This window comes from Podarcis raffonei, chromosome 2, assembly GCF_027172205.1.
Source record: "Podarcis raffonei isolate rPodRaf1 chromosome 2, rPodRaf1.pri, whole genome shotgun sequence".
Classification (NCBI taxonomy): Eukaryota; Metazoa; Chordata; class Lepidosauria; order Squamata; family Lacertidae; genus Podarcis; species Podarcis raffonei.
Window position 1 is genome coordinate 15,534,107 of NC_070603.1, and position 16,773 is coordinate 15,550,879.

A 16,773-nucleotide genomic window follows, 5' to 3' on the forward strand; every position below is an offset into this window, starting at 1 on the left:
CAATGAAGCCATGCAGATACTGCAAAAAACTATCTGGGCTGAAAATAATACAATCGTCTCGTCCGACCTCCTCCAATGCAGCAATCTTTGGCCCAACATGGGGCTCGAACCTATGAATCTCATGCTCTACCAACTGAGCTATCCCACAGGCTATGGAAGACTTCCCTTTCCCCCGTCAGCCGCTGTTTGATGTGTCTGTTTGTAAAGGTAAAGGTAAAGGTACCCCTGCCCGTACGGGCCAGTCTTGACAGACTCTGGGGTTGTGCGCCCATCTCACTCAAGAGGCCGGGGGCCAGCGCTGTCCGCAGACACTTCCGGGTCACGTGGCCAGCGTGACAAGCTGCATCTGGCGAGCCAGCGCAGCACACGGAACGCCGTTTACCTTCCCGCTGGTAAGCGGTCCCTATTTATCTACTTGCACCCGGGGGTGCTTTCGAACTGCTAGGTTGGCAGGCGCTGGGACCGAGCAGCGGGAGCGCACCCCGCCGCGGGGATTCGAACCGCCGACCTTTCGATCGGCAAGTCCTAGGCGCTGAGGCTTTTAGCCACAGTGCCACCCGCGTCGTGTCTGTTTGTAGGTACCAAATAAATCCCAACTTCAGGGCTGAGCCTCTCTCTCTGAATCACCCCTCATGTCCCTCAAAGCCAGGAGAGCGAAGGCTGGAAGGGGCGCCTCTCTCTCTCTGTCTCTCTCATCCCCAAACACACATGCGCACGCATAAATGCTCTGGTGGGATCTCTGAGCCTCATGAATAAGCAAACAAAAGTGGCCGACTCTGGCCTCCCTCTGTTACGATGAATCAAAGCCCCAGAGTCGCTTCGAGAGGAGGGAAGGGGTGTGACGCCGCGAGCGACCCAGGGGCTGCCGGCATTTAGCGTGACTAACAGATTTACGAGGGGGAGGGAGCCCAGCGGCCGCATCGCATTGCCTTTTTAATGAGCTCTCCAGCCCATACAGTAGCCTCTTTGTAGCCGACAATGTAGCAGACATAAATTTTTGAGGGATGAAGGGGGTGGGTTGGGGGCGCTTCTGAAAGATTGCTAGGCCAATCTCTGAGCCTACATTGTCCACCCGAGAGCACCCTCGGTCGGGCCGCCAGGAGGGCAAGATCAAGGCCTTGCCCCCCATCAATATCCCCCCATTTTCCTTTGGGGAAGTTGTGTGCGATGCTGTGTCAGGTCTTCCTGGATGGAGCCACACGCTTACAGGTGTTGCCACGCCTGATTTGTGGCCTCTGATGGAGCGGCCTCTGGGGAAGAAGGGCGACGCTGTTGTTGAAGGGGCATTTCCTAGTCAGAGATCATGGTGAAGAGCGAAAGGCCACGGACCCAAGGGACGGGACAGCGCGGGGCACTCCAAGGGCAGAGGGAGATTAAAGGTTATGGGGCTGGCGCTTGTTGGAGACAAAAGGCAAGGCTTGGTGGATCACAGGGCTAATCAAATCTGGAAGTGTTTTATATCCTCGCACACATGCATGCACAGACATAAGAGGCAGCAACCTTAGGACAACCCCGTCGAATCTGGCATGGGAGTCCACTCCTTCCGGCGTCCTATTTCCAGCGGTAGCCAGCCCGCCCAACGCTTCAGGGAAACCTACAAGCTGGGAGCAACGGCAACGGACGTCCTCCATGGTTTGTTCCCCCAGCAACTGGTCTTTGCAGATAAAAAGGTAAAGGGACCCCTGACCATTAGGTCCAGTTGTGGCCGACTCTGGGGTTGCGGCGCTCATTTCGCTTTATTGGCCGAGGGAGCCGGCGTACAGCTTCCGGGTCATGTGGCCAGCATGACTAAGCCGCTTCTGGCGAACCAGAGCAGCGCACGGAAACGCCGTTTACCTTCCTGCTGGAGCGGTACCTATTTATCTACTTGCACTTTGATGTGCTTTCGAACTGCTAGGTTGGCAGGAGCTGGGACCGAGGAACGGGAGCTCACTCTGTCACGGGGATTCGAACCGCCAACCTTCTGATCAGCAAGTCCTAGGCTCTGTGGTTTAACCCACAGTGCCACCTGCGTCCCTGTCTTTGCAGATACACTGCCTGTGAAGGTGGAGGTTCCATTTGGCAGCTGTAGCCGTAGCATCTCTGAACAAGTGCCAGGAGTGGCTCACTGCCACAGACCGGGCTCCTTGGCCATGGCATCGCCGCCATGCACTTGGTACAGCGCAGGGGATAGGTGGAATGGTGAGGTCAAGGCAGGGCAGGTGCCCTGGCAGAGCCAAACCGGTGCCCCCTCCAGTTGTGACCTCAGAGTCCAGCAGCACTCAAGCCTTGGAACCTGAGGCTGCAGAGTCTCTAGCTGAGGAGCTGAATTCGGAGCCCAAACTGGTCCAGGACCTCGAGCCTGCTGCTTGTATGAATTAAAAAAAAATCTTTAATGAAAACTGAGCACACAGCACAAAACTCTTAATCTCAGGGTTGTGGGTTTGAGCACCACACTGGGCGAAAGATTTCTGCGTTGCATAGATGACCCTCATAGTCCCTCCAAGTTCTAAGATTCTTCTATGAAAGCATGGGTGTACATACAAATTTGAACATGCACATAAAAATACAGTGTGTGTGCTCCCTGGTACAGTGGTACCTCGGGTTAAGTACTTAATTCATTCTGGAGGTCCGTTCTTAACCTGAAACTGTTCTTAACCTGAAGCACCACTTTAGCTAATGGGGCCTCCTGCTGCTGCAGCGCCGCCAGAGCACGATTTCTGTTCTCATCCTGAAGCAAAGTTCTTAACCCGAGGTAATATTTCTGGGTTAGCGGAGTCTGTAACCTGAAGTGTATGTAACCTGAAGCGTATGTAACCCGAGGTACCACTGTATTTGTATTACCTGTATACTGGAGTGGGGAACGTGTTGCTCTCTAGATGTTGTTGAACTCCAGTCAGTCAACATAGCCAATAGCCAGAGATGATGGGAGTTGTAGACTGGCAACAACTGCAAGATAACCAGTTTCCCATCCCTCTTGTATATTGTCATACACACACACATATATATGTATGCACATATCTTCCCTTCCTTCCTGGGCCCTGAATCAAATTTTCCCCCATCCCCACCTAATCTTAAACTGTCAAGCATATATCTCTGTGTGTCTGTTTTGGGAAAGTGGGATGGGCAGATTTGGACGAGTTGGGTCAGAGGGAAATTACGTGCAAAAAAGAACCGACAGTGATGATTACCTGGAAGCTTAGATGAGTGGGGCTATTTTGCAAACCTGCCAAAGAAGAAGAAGAAATCTTTAGGGGAAAGAAAGATGGGATTCCAAAACCCATCATGGTTCCCATCACCCTCCATGGGCGACTAAGCAAAGCAGGGAGCAGCCTGACTTTGCTGGGATGTGACCGGAAAAAAGTGAGAGTTTCGGAGTGTCCCTAGAATACGGTAGCCGTTCTCTTGGCAGACCCCAAATTACTGCTTTTGTCTAAACCTGCAGATCTGACTTTTCTTTTCCTGTCTCCCGAAAACCTCTTTGAATTTCTGGCATGAAGTGATTTTGGGATGTGATCCATGAGAGGCAGCCAAGTAGAACATTCCTTGTAATTGCTAGAGAAGACATGCGAGGGAATGTATGGTCCAGCCAGTTTAAATTTCCTGTTCCTCCTGGCTAGAGCATCCTTCCTTTTGCATGTGATAGAAGGTGGGCGTGACCTAACCTGTCCAGGTAACAAAAGGACGAGTCACGCAGCACACCCTCTCTTTTTTTGACAACTACCAGTTTGCATACAGGGCAAATAGATCCACAGAGGACGCTATCACCACCACTCTCCATGCTGCTCTGTCCCATCTGGAGCAGCCGGGGAGTTATGTGAGGCTGCTGTTTGTGGACTTTAGCTCAGCTTTTAACACTATCCTCCCCCATAGACTGGTGTCCAAGCTAGAGGCGATTGGACTCTCCAACTCCACCTGTCTCTGGGTTTTGGATTTTTTGTCAGAACGTTCTCAGAGGGTTAGAGTAGGGTCACATATGTCCACAGCCCTTAGCCTTAACACCGGCTCACCACAGGGTTGTGTGTTGAGTCCCCTGCTCTATGCTCTCTATACGTATGACTGTACAGCCACCTATTCCAGCAACAAAATCATCAAGTTTGCTGATGACACTACGGTGGTAGGGCTCATTTCAGGAGGGGATGAGTCCGCCTATCGGGACGAGGTGGAGCGGCTCTGTGTTTGGTGTGGAGAGAACAATCTGGCTCTTAATACGGCTAAGACCAAGGAATTAGTGGTGGATTACAGGAAAAAAAAGGCGGACATTCAGCCCTTGCATATCAATGGGGAACGGGTGGAGAGGGTGGCGGAATTCAGGTTTTTGGGAGTAACTATCGATCAGGGCATGACTTGGAGCGCAAATACCACTGCTCTGGTGAAGAAGGCCCAGCAGAGAATTTATTTCCTCAGACTTTTAAAGAAGAACAATCTGAGTGAGAGACTGCTGGTGTCCTTCTACCGAGGCTCCATAGAGAGCATTCTTACATACTGTATTTGTGCTTGGTTCTCCAGTTGTACAGCTAGGGAGAGGAAGGTGCTCCAGAAGGTCATAACCACAGCACAAAGGATTATTGGTCAACCTCTCCCATCTTTGGAAGAATTGTACGGTTCCCGTTGTCTTAGGAAAGCAAACAACATCCTGCAGGATTCATCTCACCCGGGATACAGTCTGTTTGCACTACTGCCTTCTGGCAGGAGATATAGAAACATCAAGTCAAGGACAAATAGACTGAAAAACAGTTTTTACCCGAGAGCTGTGGCCCTTTTGAATGCTGTAACTCGATAGTGTGACCTGGGAGATTGATGGGTGTGGGTGTGGCTGGAATGTGGTTTGTTGGTTGTTGTTGTTGTTTTGTTTTTGTTGTTTTTAAGGGATGGCATCCAATTTCGTTGCACTTGTGCAATGTTGCACGTGTGTAATGACAATAAAGAATCTATCTATCTATCTATCTTTTTGACTTCTTTCTTCGTTTGAACAGCTTCTAGCTAGGACTGCTCTGCTAGCTCTCAGCTAGCAGAAGCAATTGGATTATTTCCCCATATGGGGTAGAGCCACATGTACATATTTGTAAGTAAGTCTGCCTTCAGGGATCCAACTGTGAACTGATGTAAGTAAACTTCTTTTATTGACTTTGAAAAAGATTGCCACATCTCTTTATTCTTTTAAGAGGATTCAAGGGAACTTACCAGGAACGTACAATTCAATATGAGACAGATTGGATTGTATACTACAGTGGAAACTCTACTTACAACCATAATCCGTTCTGGAGGTCTGGTCATAACTAGAAACGTACATAAGTAGAGGTGCACTCTTCCATAGAAGGCAATGGAAAAGTGAATTGATCTGTTCTAGACGATGAACCCCCCCCCAAAACAGAAATTTAACACAGATTTTACTGTCTAACGAGCCCATAGATGCATAAAATGAAGGCAATAATCAATGTACTGTACAGTGGTACCTCGGGTTAAGAACTTAATTCGTTCTGGAGTTCCGTTCTTAACCTGAAACTGTTCTTAACCTGAAGCACCACTTTAGCTAATGGGGCCTCCTCCTGCTGCTGCACCGCCGCCACCGCACAATTTCTGTTCTCATCATGAAGCAAAGTTCTTAACCCGAGGTAATAATTCTGGGTTAGCAGAGTCTGTAACCTGAAGCATATGTAACCTGAAGCGTATGTAACCTGAGGTACCACTGTATTATAAAAGAAAAAAGACAGTATTGTAGATGAAAAAAAATAACAACATTTTTTTCCCCTTACGTGCACTGAGGGTGGATGGGCTTACCTGGCTACAAGCTGGGGCTGGGGCAAGGGTCAATAAAGAGCTGATTCACTTCAACCAGGGTCACTTTTTTTTTCTTGCCAGGCCAGGTTCTTCTCTGGACTTCCTCAGGTTAGTTCCTCGGTGAGGTTTGGGACTGCAGTGCGCCCTTCTGTGCCTCTTGCAGGCAGCACCTCTTCCACAGCTTCAGGGGTGGGATGGGGGCCCTCTCAACGGCAGCAGAGGCGTCAGGGCTGCTCCACAGCCGGCGGGGTGAGCTCTGGCAAACCGAAGGCCTCTCCCTCACAGCAGAGGCCCCAGCGCTGCCCCGCAGCCAGTCGGGTGAGCTCTGTGCTGCTGGCAAGGCCTCTGTTCATATCTAGAGGAAAGTTCATAAGTCGAAGCACCTACTGAAGGTCGTAACTGGAATCGTACATAAGTAGAGCCATACGTAAGTCGAGGTTCCACTGTTGTGAGAGGCTCACACGAGCCTGCAACCAGCTATCTGCTGTGCATATAAGAAGGGGAGAAATGTAACTCTGCTGCCTAAAGGAACTTGCTAGTGCAAGTTAGTAAAGGTAAAGGGACCCCTGACCATCAGGTCCAGTCGTGACTGACTCTGGGATTGCGGCGCTCATCTCGCTTTATTGGCCGAGGGAGCCGGCAGACAGCTTCCGGGTCATGTGGCCAGCATGACTAAGCCGCTTCTGGTGAACCAGAATGGCGCACGGAAACGCTGTTTACCTTCCCGCCGGAGCGGTACCTATTTATCTACTTGCACTTTGACATGCTTTCGAACAGCTAGGTTGGCAGGAGCAGGGACCAAGCAACGGGAGCTCACCCCGTCGCGGGGATTCAAACCGCCGACCTTCTGATTGGCAAGTCCTAGGCTCTGTGGTTTAACCCACAGCGCCATCTGAACATTCCCACAGTGATTTTCAATTATGGCTTTAGGCTATGCACGAAGACCCAAGTGGCTGAGGGATGGTCTCTTCCCCCACAAAAGCCCTACCGAGCTGAGTGGCTGATGGCGAAAATTTCCCCATGACAGAGGTAGGCAACTCTGCCTGTCAGGAGGGGGAGAGTCCCACAATGGAGCCCAAATATCTGTCACACTCGGATGACCACCTTCCAGCGACAATGGGACCAGGGAGCAGAGAATCTGCCTTGCTGGAGGATTTGGGGAGCCAGGAACAATAATCCCTTTTGTCCCATCCCATAAGGTAGCGTCATGCTGGCTTAGCTCCCTCAACCAGCACTCCACTCCCTTTATAAATGGTGACTGACAATTTCACCCCGAGATACATTTCGCCATAACCTTCAGTACAGATGTGAGCTATCTCGATGCCGCAATGCATCTCATAGCCACCAGTCAGCCAGTAAAACACAACAGGGAGAAGATATGTCATTTACCATCCTCGACAGCCTATCTCGGCATTTTGATGTGCTTTATCAAAGAGTTACCTGTGAGAGCTGCGACAAAGAAGTAAACATCGGAGAGCTTCCAAGTCCCTGGAAAGTTATTAGATTGCCAACTCTAGGATCTAAACTGGATCACTAAAACGGTTCAGTTTTTACAACTCTTTAAATACAGGAAATAAACTTTGGAATATGTTGAAAGCGATTTCTGAACTAGTGGGCCAGTTCAGCTCAGAAAGAACAACAAGAAGTATTGTTGTTTTGTGTGTGTGTGTGTGTGTGTGTGTGTGAGAGAGAGAGAGAGAGAGAGAGAGAGAGATGGCCAAGCTGTTGGCCATGGGGCTGATGGGAGTTGGAGTTTAGCAACATCTGGAGGTGATTCTTAGCCCTGATTTAAATGGACGAACATCACAATCCTATAAATATTTGCTCAGCCTCTACGATCCTTTATACACTTAACTGGGATTAAGTCCCATTGACCTCTGTGGGGATTGTTGTTGTTGTTGTTGTTTAGTCGTTTAGTCGTGTCCGACTCTTCGTGACCCCATGGACCAGAGAACGCCAGGCACCTCTGTCTTCCACTGCCTCCCGCAGTTTGGTCAAACTCATGCTGGTAACCTCGAAAACACTATCCAACCATCTCGTCCTCTGTCGCCCCCTTCTCCTTGTGCCCTCCATCTTTCCCAACATCAGGGTCTTCTCCAGGGAGCCTTCTCTTCTCATGAGGTGGCCAAAGTACTGGAGCCTCAGCTTCAGGATCTGTCATTCCAGTGAGCACTCAGGGCTGATTTCCTTAAGAATGGGTAGGATTGATCTTCTTGCAGTCCATGGGACTCTCAAGAGTCTCCTCCAGCACCATAATTCAAAAGCATCCATTCTTCGGCGATCAGCCTTCTTTATGGTCCAGCTCTCACTTCCATACATCACTACTGGGAAAACCATAGCTTTAACTATATGGACCTTTGTTGGCAAGGTGACGTCTCTACCTCTCAAGATGCTGTCTAGGCCTGTCATTGCCCTTCTCCCAAGAAGCAGGCGTCTTTTAATTTCATGGCTGCTGTCACCATCTGCAGTGATCATGGAGCCCAAGAAAGTAAAATCTCTCACTGCCTCCATTTCTTCCCCTTCTATTTGCCAGGAGGTGATGGGACCAGTGGCCATGATCTTCGTTTTTTTGATGTTGAGCTTCAGACCACATTTTGCGCTCTCCTCTTTCACCCTCATTAAAAGGTTCTTTAATTCCTCCTCACTTTCTGCCATCAAGGTTGTGTCATCTGCATATCTGAGGTTGTTGATATTTCTTCCGGCAATCTTAATTCCGGCTAGGGATTCATCCAGCCCAGCCTTTCGCATGATGAATTCTGCATATAAGTTAAATAAGCCGGGAGACAAAATACAGCCTTGTCGTACTCCTTTTCCAATTTTGAACCAATCAGTTGTTCCATATCCAGTTCCATATCCAGTGGGGATAGGCATGCATAAGATTGCGTTGGAACCATCCAATTCAAAACAGGGGTGGTTGATGTCCCTTAGGGATGGTCAGGTGGAAGGTTTCATGGACAGGTTGGATGTAGAGGAATAATGGGAGGCACCCCCTTGGCTTGATGTGGGGGAAGTGGCCTAAATCTGGTGCTGTGGGAGTTGTTGGTACCCCTCCATCCCCCTCACAGGGTTACACATCTCAGGGCACTTTTACAATCAACCCCTCTTCCCAGGGAACTCTGGGAAATGTAGCCCTACTTCCTTCTGAAGCCATATACCCCTCCCCAGGCCCCAGGCCCTCCCTGACTCTGCCCCAGATCCAACTTGAGTGCTTTTGGCTGACTGAAGTGGTAATATTTTCAGCTTCGTAAGCTAGAACTTGAGTTAACGGAAGGAGCAGAGAAAGACTGGGGAAACTGAGAAGATGTGAGAGGAAGTGGAAGATAAAAGGAACCATGGAAGGAGTGGAAGGGAAGTGCGTCAATTTCTTTCTTTCTTTCTTTCTTTCTTTCTTTCTTTCTTTCTTTCTTTCTTTCATCTTTCTTTCTTTTGGGGTGTAATAGAATATGTAATATGTAATTTTCCTTTTCCTATTACTTTCAGAGTGTTTTTTTTGTTTTGTCTTTTATTGTGTCAATATGTATCCTAAATACAAATAATAATAATAATAATAATAATAATTTTGTTGTTGTTTAGTCGTTTAGTCGTGTCCGACTCTTCGTGACCTCATGGACCAGAGCACACCAGGCACTTCTGTCTTCCACTGCCTCCCGCACTTTCTTCAAATTCATGCTGGTAGCTTTGAGAACACTATCCAACCATCTCGTCCTCTGTCATCCCCTTCTCCTTGTGCCTTCCATCTTTCCCAACATCAGGGTCTTTTCCAGGGAGTCTTCTCTTCTCATGAGGTGGCCAAAGTATTGGAGTCTCAGCTTCAGGATCTGTCATTCCAGTGAGCACTCAGGGCTGATTTCCTTAAGAATGGGTAGGATTGATCTTCTTGCAGTCCATGGGACTCTCAAGAGTCTCCTCCAGCACCATAATTCAAAAGCATCAATTCTTTGGCGATCAGCCTTCTTTATGGTCCAGCTCTCACTTCCATACATAACTACTGGGAAAACCATAGCTTTAACTATACGAAGCTTTGTCGGCAAGGTGATCTCTCTGCTTTTTAAGATGCTGTCTAGGTTTGTCATTGCTTTTCTATAATAATAATAATAATAGAAAATGAAATATGTCCTTGAAGTGAACAAAAGTAAGAGGACACCCATTGTTCTGCGCACTTTTGATTCTGGTTTGCGCACTAATGGTATGCAGCTCTGGAAGACTTCCCTCAATAGAATTATTTATATTATTATTATTATTACTCTGCCCATCTGACTGGGTTGCCCTCTTGGTTTTCTGAAAATGGGCGCAGATGCTCCTTCAGTCTTCTACAGACTGCTATGGGTAATCTTCCGTCTAGAAACAGGTGCAGACATACCGTATTTTTCGCTCTATAAGACGTACCAGACCACAAGACGCACCTAGTTTTTGGAGGAGGAAAACAAGGGGGGGAAAATTCTGAATCTCAGAAGCCAGAACAGCAAGAGGGATCGCTGCGCAGTGAAAGCAGCAATCCCTCTTGCTGTTCTGGCTTCTGGGATAGCTGCGCAGCCTGCATTCGCTCCATAAGACGCACACGCATTTCCCCTTACTTTTTAGGAGGGAAAAAGTGAGTCTTATAGAGCAAAAAATATGGTAATCGGGGAGGTCTGTTCTTCTTCTATCCCTCACACGGGACCCGTCAAATGGCTGCCATTACTTTTGCACGCCTTACCAGTGAACAGGAAGTATTCCTGGGAGAGGGAGGGAAAGGGATAGACGGTGGAGGCCTTGCAATGCGTGCTGCCTCCATCTGTACGTGCCATCTCTGTTAAGTTGTAGGTGAACATATCAGACGACACAGCAATTCTTCAAACAGCTCTTGTTTATTCAGAGGCCAGAACAGAACTGAACTGAAGGGTTCAGTCAGTCTGCTTATATAGAGCTCCAGTACACATAATTGTAACAACTTTCTAAAACTATCCAATCACTGAACGTCACTTTCGATCCCTTATTTGCATAACTATCTACAGTATCCCTCTGCTGGCCCAGGGTGAGAACTTCAGTACATAACAATCTCTATTTATTTTATAGGAATTGTCGTGGATTAACAAAGACACTCTGTGACAAACTGAGGTAGTAAATGGCTGTATGGGGGGGAAAAAACCCTTCCCTACCCTTGTTTAATACAGCCTCATCTGTCTTCTTCTCTTCCTCATATACAATTCCATCACTGACTCGCCAAGTCATTCCTCCTGCCCAGCTTTTAATTAGGACTTTCTGAAACAATCCCCCAGAAAACAAACATGAACAGGGATTTATTTATTTTTCTGAGGGGAGGGGGACCACAACGCGTCAACAGCACTGCCTTGCAAAACCCTCTTTGGAAATTCCAATTTATATGCACTAACTCTCTGCCTTTCCCACTCATGTACTCTAAAGGCTATAAACGGCTGTAATATAAAATGGATCTCTACTCAGTCTCCCAAGGGAGAACGAGAGCTCAGTTCGTCTGTTGTGCCCTTCCTAGGCTACAGAGGGTATTTGCTGTGTGGCGACAGAGGGCCCCTCCAAACTGGTGGTTGTTTGCAGCTGTGTTCTGCAACATGTCACTGATGCAGTGATGGGACATTAGTGGTGTATTAGTACAGAACTATTAAGGGACGTGGGTGGCGCTGTGGGTTAAACCACAGAGCCTAGGACTTGCCGATCAGAAGGTCGGCGGTTTGAATCCCTGCGACGGGGTGAGCTCCCGTTTCTCGGTCCCTGCTCCTGCCAACCTAGCGGTTCAAAAGAACCTCAAAGTGCAAGTAGATAAATAGGTACCACTCCGGTGGGAAGGTAAACGGCGTTTCCGTGTGCTGCTCTGGTTCACCAGAAGCAGCTTAGTCATGCTGGCCACATGACCCGGAAGCTGTACGCTGGCTCCCTCGGCCTGTAAAGCGAGATGAGCGCCGCAACCCCAGAGTCGGCCACGACTGGACCTAATGGTCAGGGGTCCCTTTACCTTTACCTGTCCACATATTATTCCACTTTAGTTGGCGTTCTAGGGTCTTCCTCAATGTTACCACATTATTGCCTTTGGGAGGGGCACACCTGCACCACGAGGCAATGAGCATGGGACAAGAAAACCCCAAACCCAGAGCATTTGTGGCAGGAAAAGTGATGGGGTTGTTGTTTTTTTAAACAGGAAATTACAGGACATACACCAATTGGAATTGCAGGAGTAATTTCTGCAGGACCAAATGGCACTGAAAGCAGAATTACATATAACCACCCCAATCCCACCATGAGCACAAATTAAAGCACAACAAAAAGGATGTATAGAGGGTCCCATAGGAAATGTGAGGTTGGATTATTGTTTAATGACAATTCCCATCATTCCTGGTCATCAGTTATGTGAGCTACGGTTGATGGGAGCTGGAGTCTAGCAATATTGGGGGGGGGTGTTTATAGGTTCCCCTTCCCAGAGCGATATATTTATTCACACAAACTAATACATCTCGGAGTAGTGAGATAGGTTTCAAATTCTCCAGAACTCCTCTTCAGGGTGGGATAATCATTTTTTGGAAAACAATTTCCCCTAATGTATTGCATTCTAATACAGTGGTACCTTGGTTCTCAAACTTAATCAGTTCCGGAAGTTTGTTCCAAAACCAAAGCATTCCAAAACCAAGGTGCGCTTCCCCATAGAAAGTAATGCAAAACGGATTAATCTGTTCCAGACTTTTAAAAACAGCCCTTAAAACAGCAATTTAACATGAATTTTACTATCTAGTGAGACCACTGATCCATAAAATGAAAGCAGTAAACAATGTATTGCAGTCACACAACAAATCAATCAGTAGCTGAACTGGGTTCCACACAGTCACAAAAACAAAACAAAAAGAGCCGCAAAAACAAAAAAGCAAATTAAATAGCAAAACCAGGCAGACTTCAGCGTAATACTCAAAATGGAAGTGTGGCACTCAAAACGGAGCATGTTCGGCTTCTGGAAAAAAAACCTCCTAGAGACTAGTGGAAGGGAGAGGATACGTGCATAAATCTTAGCAAAAAATGCAAAAGGCATATTCCAAAGTTATTTCCCACATGCGAAGATCACAGAGGGGTTTGAAGCGTGAGAAAACAGCGGAATATATTAAGAAATGTGTTAGAGAGGATGAAATTAGATAGGACAGAACCTTAAAACGCAATTGTATGTAAACTGAGTTATAAACACTGGCGTTGGGTGAGTGGGAAGTCGCTTGTTTTGTTGAATTGGAATATGATTGTTGAGTAACAAATGTAACTTTCTATACAGAAAAAAGAATGAAATATTATTATTATTCTATAAAAGGCAAAATGAATACAGTATACTGATTTTTCAGGTATTAATAAATTGGGGCCGTAGAAACAGGCAGGCCTGTTTTAGGGGTGTTCACCTGGTGTCCGGCATCACACCTGTACTGAAGGTTATGGCAAAACGTATCTTGGGGCTAAGACTGGTAAAGTGGCGTAGCTATTTGCAACGGGGTGATTTGCTACACTGCAACATGGCAAATGGGTGGTATTATTGCTTTTGGTTCCTGAAGCAGCCTTCCATCAGAAAGGCCGCGTTTCTGCTTTCCCCCCCATATGGGGAATATGATTGAATGGCAGCACAAAGATGCCTGGAATATAATGCCTATAATAAAATAATAGCCCCCGCATTCCTCCCTCCCTCCTCCCCTTCCCCTTATGCATGGAATTTCATATGTTTTCCTGATTAAATTCCAACTGCCTAGTCAACAAAGGCGAATGATCAATTTCAATTTCTCTCCCTTCTGGGGTGGGCGAGAGGGGTGGTGGGTGCCGAATTACACTTGCTAATTCCAAAGCTGTGATTATACTAGGAGGGGCCGGATAGCTTTGCAGCCCCCCCGTGTGTGTGTGTGTGTGTGTGTGGTGTCGAAGGAGGGGGGGAGGGCAAGCAATTTAGCAGAGCGGCATAAAAGCCATGGCGAAATTTAGCAAGGGAAAGGGGACTCTGGCTACAATAATTGTATTTTTGATGTCGCAGATGGGGCCAGCTGCGGATAGTCCCTATAAAGAAGATGGATCGCCTTTCTCGGAGGGAGGCAATCACAGATCAGTGGCTTGCCAGCAATCGGGTGGGTTGGGAGTGGTGGCGGTGGGGACTGTGCTCCCCTGCTTTTATTATGACCTGTGTTCATCAGGATCTTTATAAGGTAACAGGCTATGAATCGGAGATGATTTGTCAAGTAAAAACATTAGAGTGTGTTCCCTTTAGAATTCATCTCTTGTGTTGGCTATATCTTTCTAAACCTTACCTGCATCTGATCTATCTATCTATCTATCTATCGCCTATCTATCTATCATCTATCTATATCTATCTATCATCTATCTATCTATCTATCATCTATCTATCTATCTATCTATCTATCTATCTATCATCTATCATCTCTCTATCATCTATCTATCTATCATCTATCTATCTATAATCTATCATCTATCTATCTATCTATCTATCTATCTATCTATCTATCTATCATCTATCTATCTATCATCTATCTATCTATCTATCTATCTATCTATCATCTAGTAATTATTATAATTTTATTATTTATACCCTGCCCATCTGGTTGGGTTTCCCCAAGCTCCCCTGCTTTTATTATGACCTGTGTTCATCAGATCTTTATAAGGTAACAGGATATGAATGGGAGATGATTTGTCAAGTAAAAACATTAGAGTGTGTTCCCTTTAGAATTCATCTCTTGTGCTGGCTATAGCTTTCTAAACCTTACCTCTATCATCTATCTATCTATCTATCTATCTATCTATCTATCTATCTATCTAATCTCTATCTATCCAATAATAATTATAATTTTATTATTTATACCCTGCCCATCTGGTTGGGTTTCCCCAGCCACTCTGGGTGGCTTCCAGCAAAATATAAAAACACAATAAAAGGTCAGACGTTAAAAAACTTCCCAATACAGGGCTGGCCATCCTTCAAGGCACCCCAGGCCGCCTCGCACTGGTTGAAAACCACTGGTTTAAGGTACACCATTCTTTGTGAGATTCTGTCACTGCCGGGTTCCCTCCCTGCTATTTGGGGAACGGGACCAAATCAGAACAACTGGCTGTGAATATGAGCTATTCTCCGTTCAGTGTGCCTTGTCGTTAGGTAATAAAAACAAGAAATCAGTGGCGGCACTTCAGAAGTGTCATCTGTCTCCTGACTTTTATCAAATTGGTAAAACTTTTGTGCAAAGGATATAGAGAGCGATGGACAGACTTGTCAATTTGTGTTTCTCTTGCTTTCTCATTTCCCCCCAATCTGAAGTCCGGTTCAACCTGTTTCTGCAGATGTTTGCAATTTTAAAAACAAACAAAAACAAAACCCAAGACATTTGCTTGATAATTTATATGCCTTTCATTCTCCCAATATATGTAATCCTCGCCCTCCGCAGTACAATGCATTTCATATGTTGTTATCACTAATTCAGTCAAGTGTAGATTTTGAAGAAGAGAGCTGTGTTTTGGTTTGCATATTGGCTCCGGAAGTGTGAATTTGAAATGTCTGCATTAAAAAGTTTTAATGTTCCTTCCTGTCAGACCTTCCTGCAAGTCCAATAATCTAGCACATCAAGGGATGGCAGGGTGAATGGGTGGGTGGGTGGAAGCCTCCTAGTTTAGCCTTCTGGTCGGAAGAACATTAAAAAAAATTAAGGAAGAATTCATAGAGGTGATTGTACACCTGCAATAGAAAGGGGTGAAGTCCAACTCACACGACTTTTCCAGCTCATTCCTGCTGTATGTGTAAAGTGTGTCTTAGGCAATTAGGTTAGGGCTGCCACACATGAGTGGTGCTGTGGTCTAAACCACTGAGCCTCTTGGGCTTGCCGATCAGAAGGTCGGTGGTTCAGATCCCCGTGACGGGGTGAGTTCCCGTTCTGTTCCAGCTCCTGCCAACCTAGCAGTTCAAAAGCACGCTAGTGCAAGTAGATAAATAGGTACCACTGTGGCGGGAAGGTAAACGGCGTTTCCGTGCGCCCTGGTTTCCGTCATGGTGTCCCGTTGTGCCGGAAGCATTTTAGTCATGCTGGTCACATGACTCAGAAAGCTGTCTGTGGACAAACGCCGGCTCCCTCAGCCTGAAAGCAAGATGAGCGCTATAACCCCATAGTCACCTTAGACTGGACTTAACCATCTAGGGGTCCTTTACTTTTACCTTTTTATCTATGTGTAAAGTGTGTCTTAGGGACATGGGTGGCACTGTGGGTTAAACCACAGAGCCTAGGACTTGCCAATCAGAAGGTCGGCGGTTCAAATCCCCGCGACGGGGTGAGCTCCTGTTGCTCTGTCCCTGCTCCTGCCAACCTAGCAGTTCAAAAGCACGCCAAAGTGCAAGTAGATAAATAGGTACCGCTCCGCCAGGAACATAAACAGCATTTCCGTGCGCTGCTCTGGTTCACCAGAAGCGGCTTAGTCATGCTGGCCACATGACCCGGAAGCTGTACGCCAGCTCCCTTGGCCAATAAAGCGAGATGAATGACGCAACCCCAGAGTCCTAATGGTCAGGGGTCCCTTTACCTTTAAAGTGTGTCTTAAGCACCTGAGGTAGGGCTGCCATACATCTGGAATTTCTAGGACATAGCCGGGATTTGTCCATCGAAAATGGTGTCCAGGTGGAATTTTCAAAAATCAGTAAAAATGTCTGGGGAAACCTGGGCGTATGACAGCCCATATCAGAAGTGTTGCGAATTTCCTTTAAAAATAGCATTAAACCCCTCCCCCTCCTTCCTTTATTTGGAGATTTTGCAAAAAAGGCCTTCGTGTTCAGATTTTGACTTTTTGAAATATGGCAACCCTACTTGAGCACAGTAGCCCTAATCCGAGGATTAGGGTTATTTCAGCTTCAGAGCTGGTTCCTGCCCCTCACTTTCTGTTTCTCATACATTCCATGGCCTTTCCATGAAGCTGCAACCTCCTTTTCCATTAATTTAAGGTTCAGGGTTTTCCGTGGGGTTTAATGTGATGTTTCTGCGGCCTGGATCGATTATCAGATGG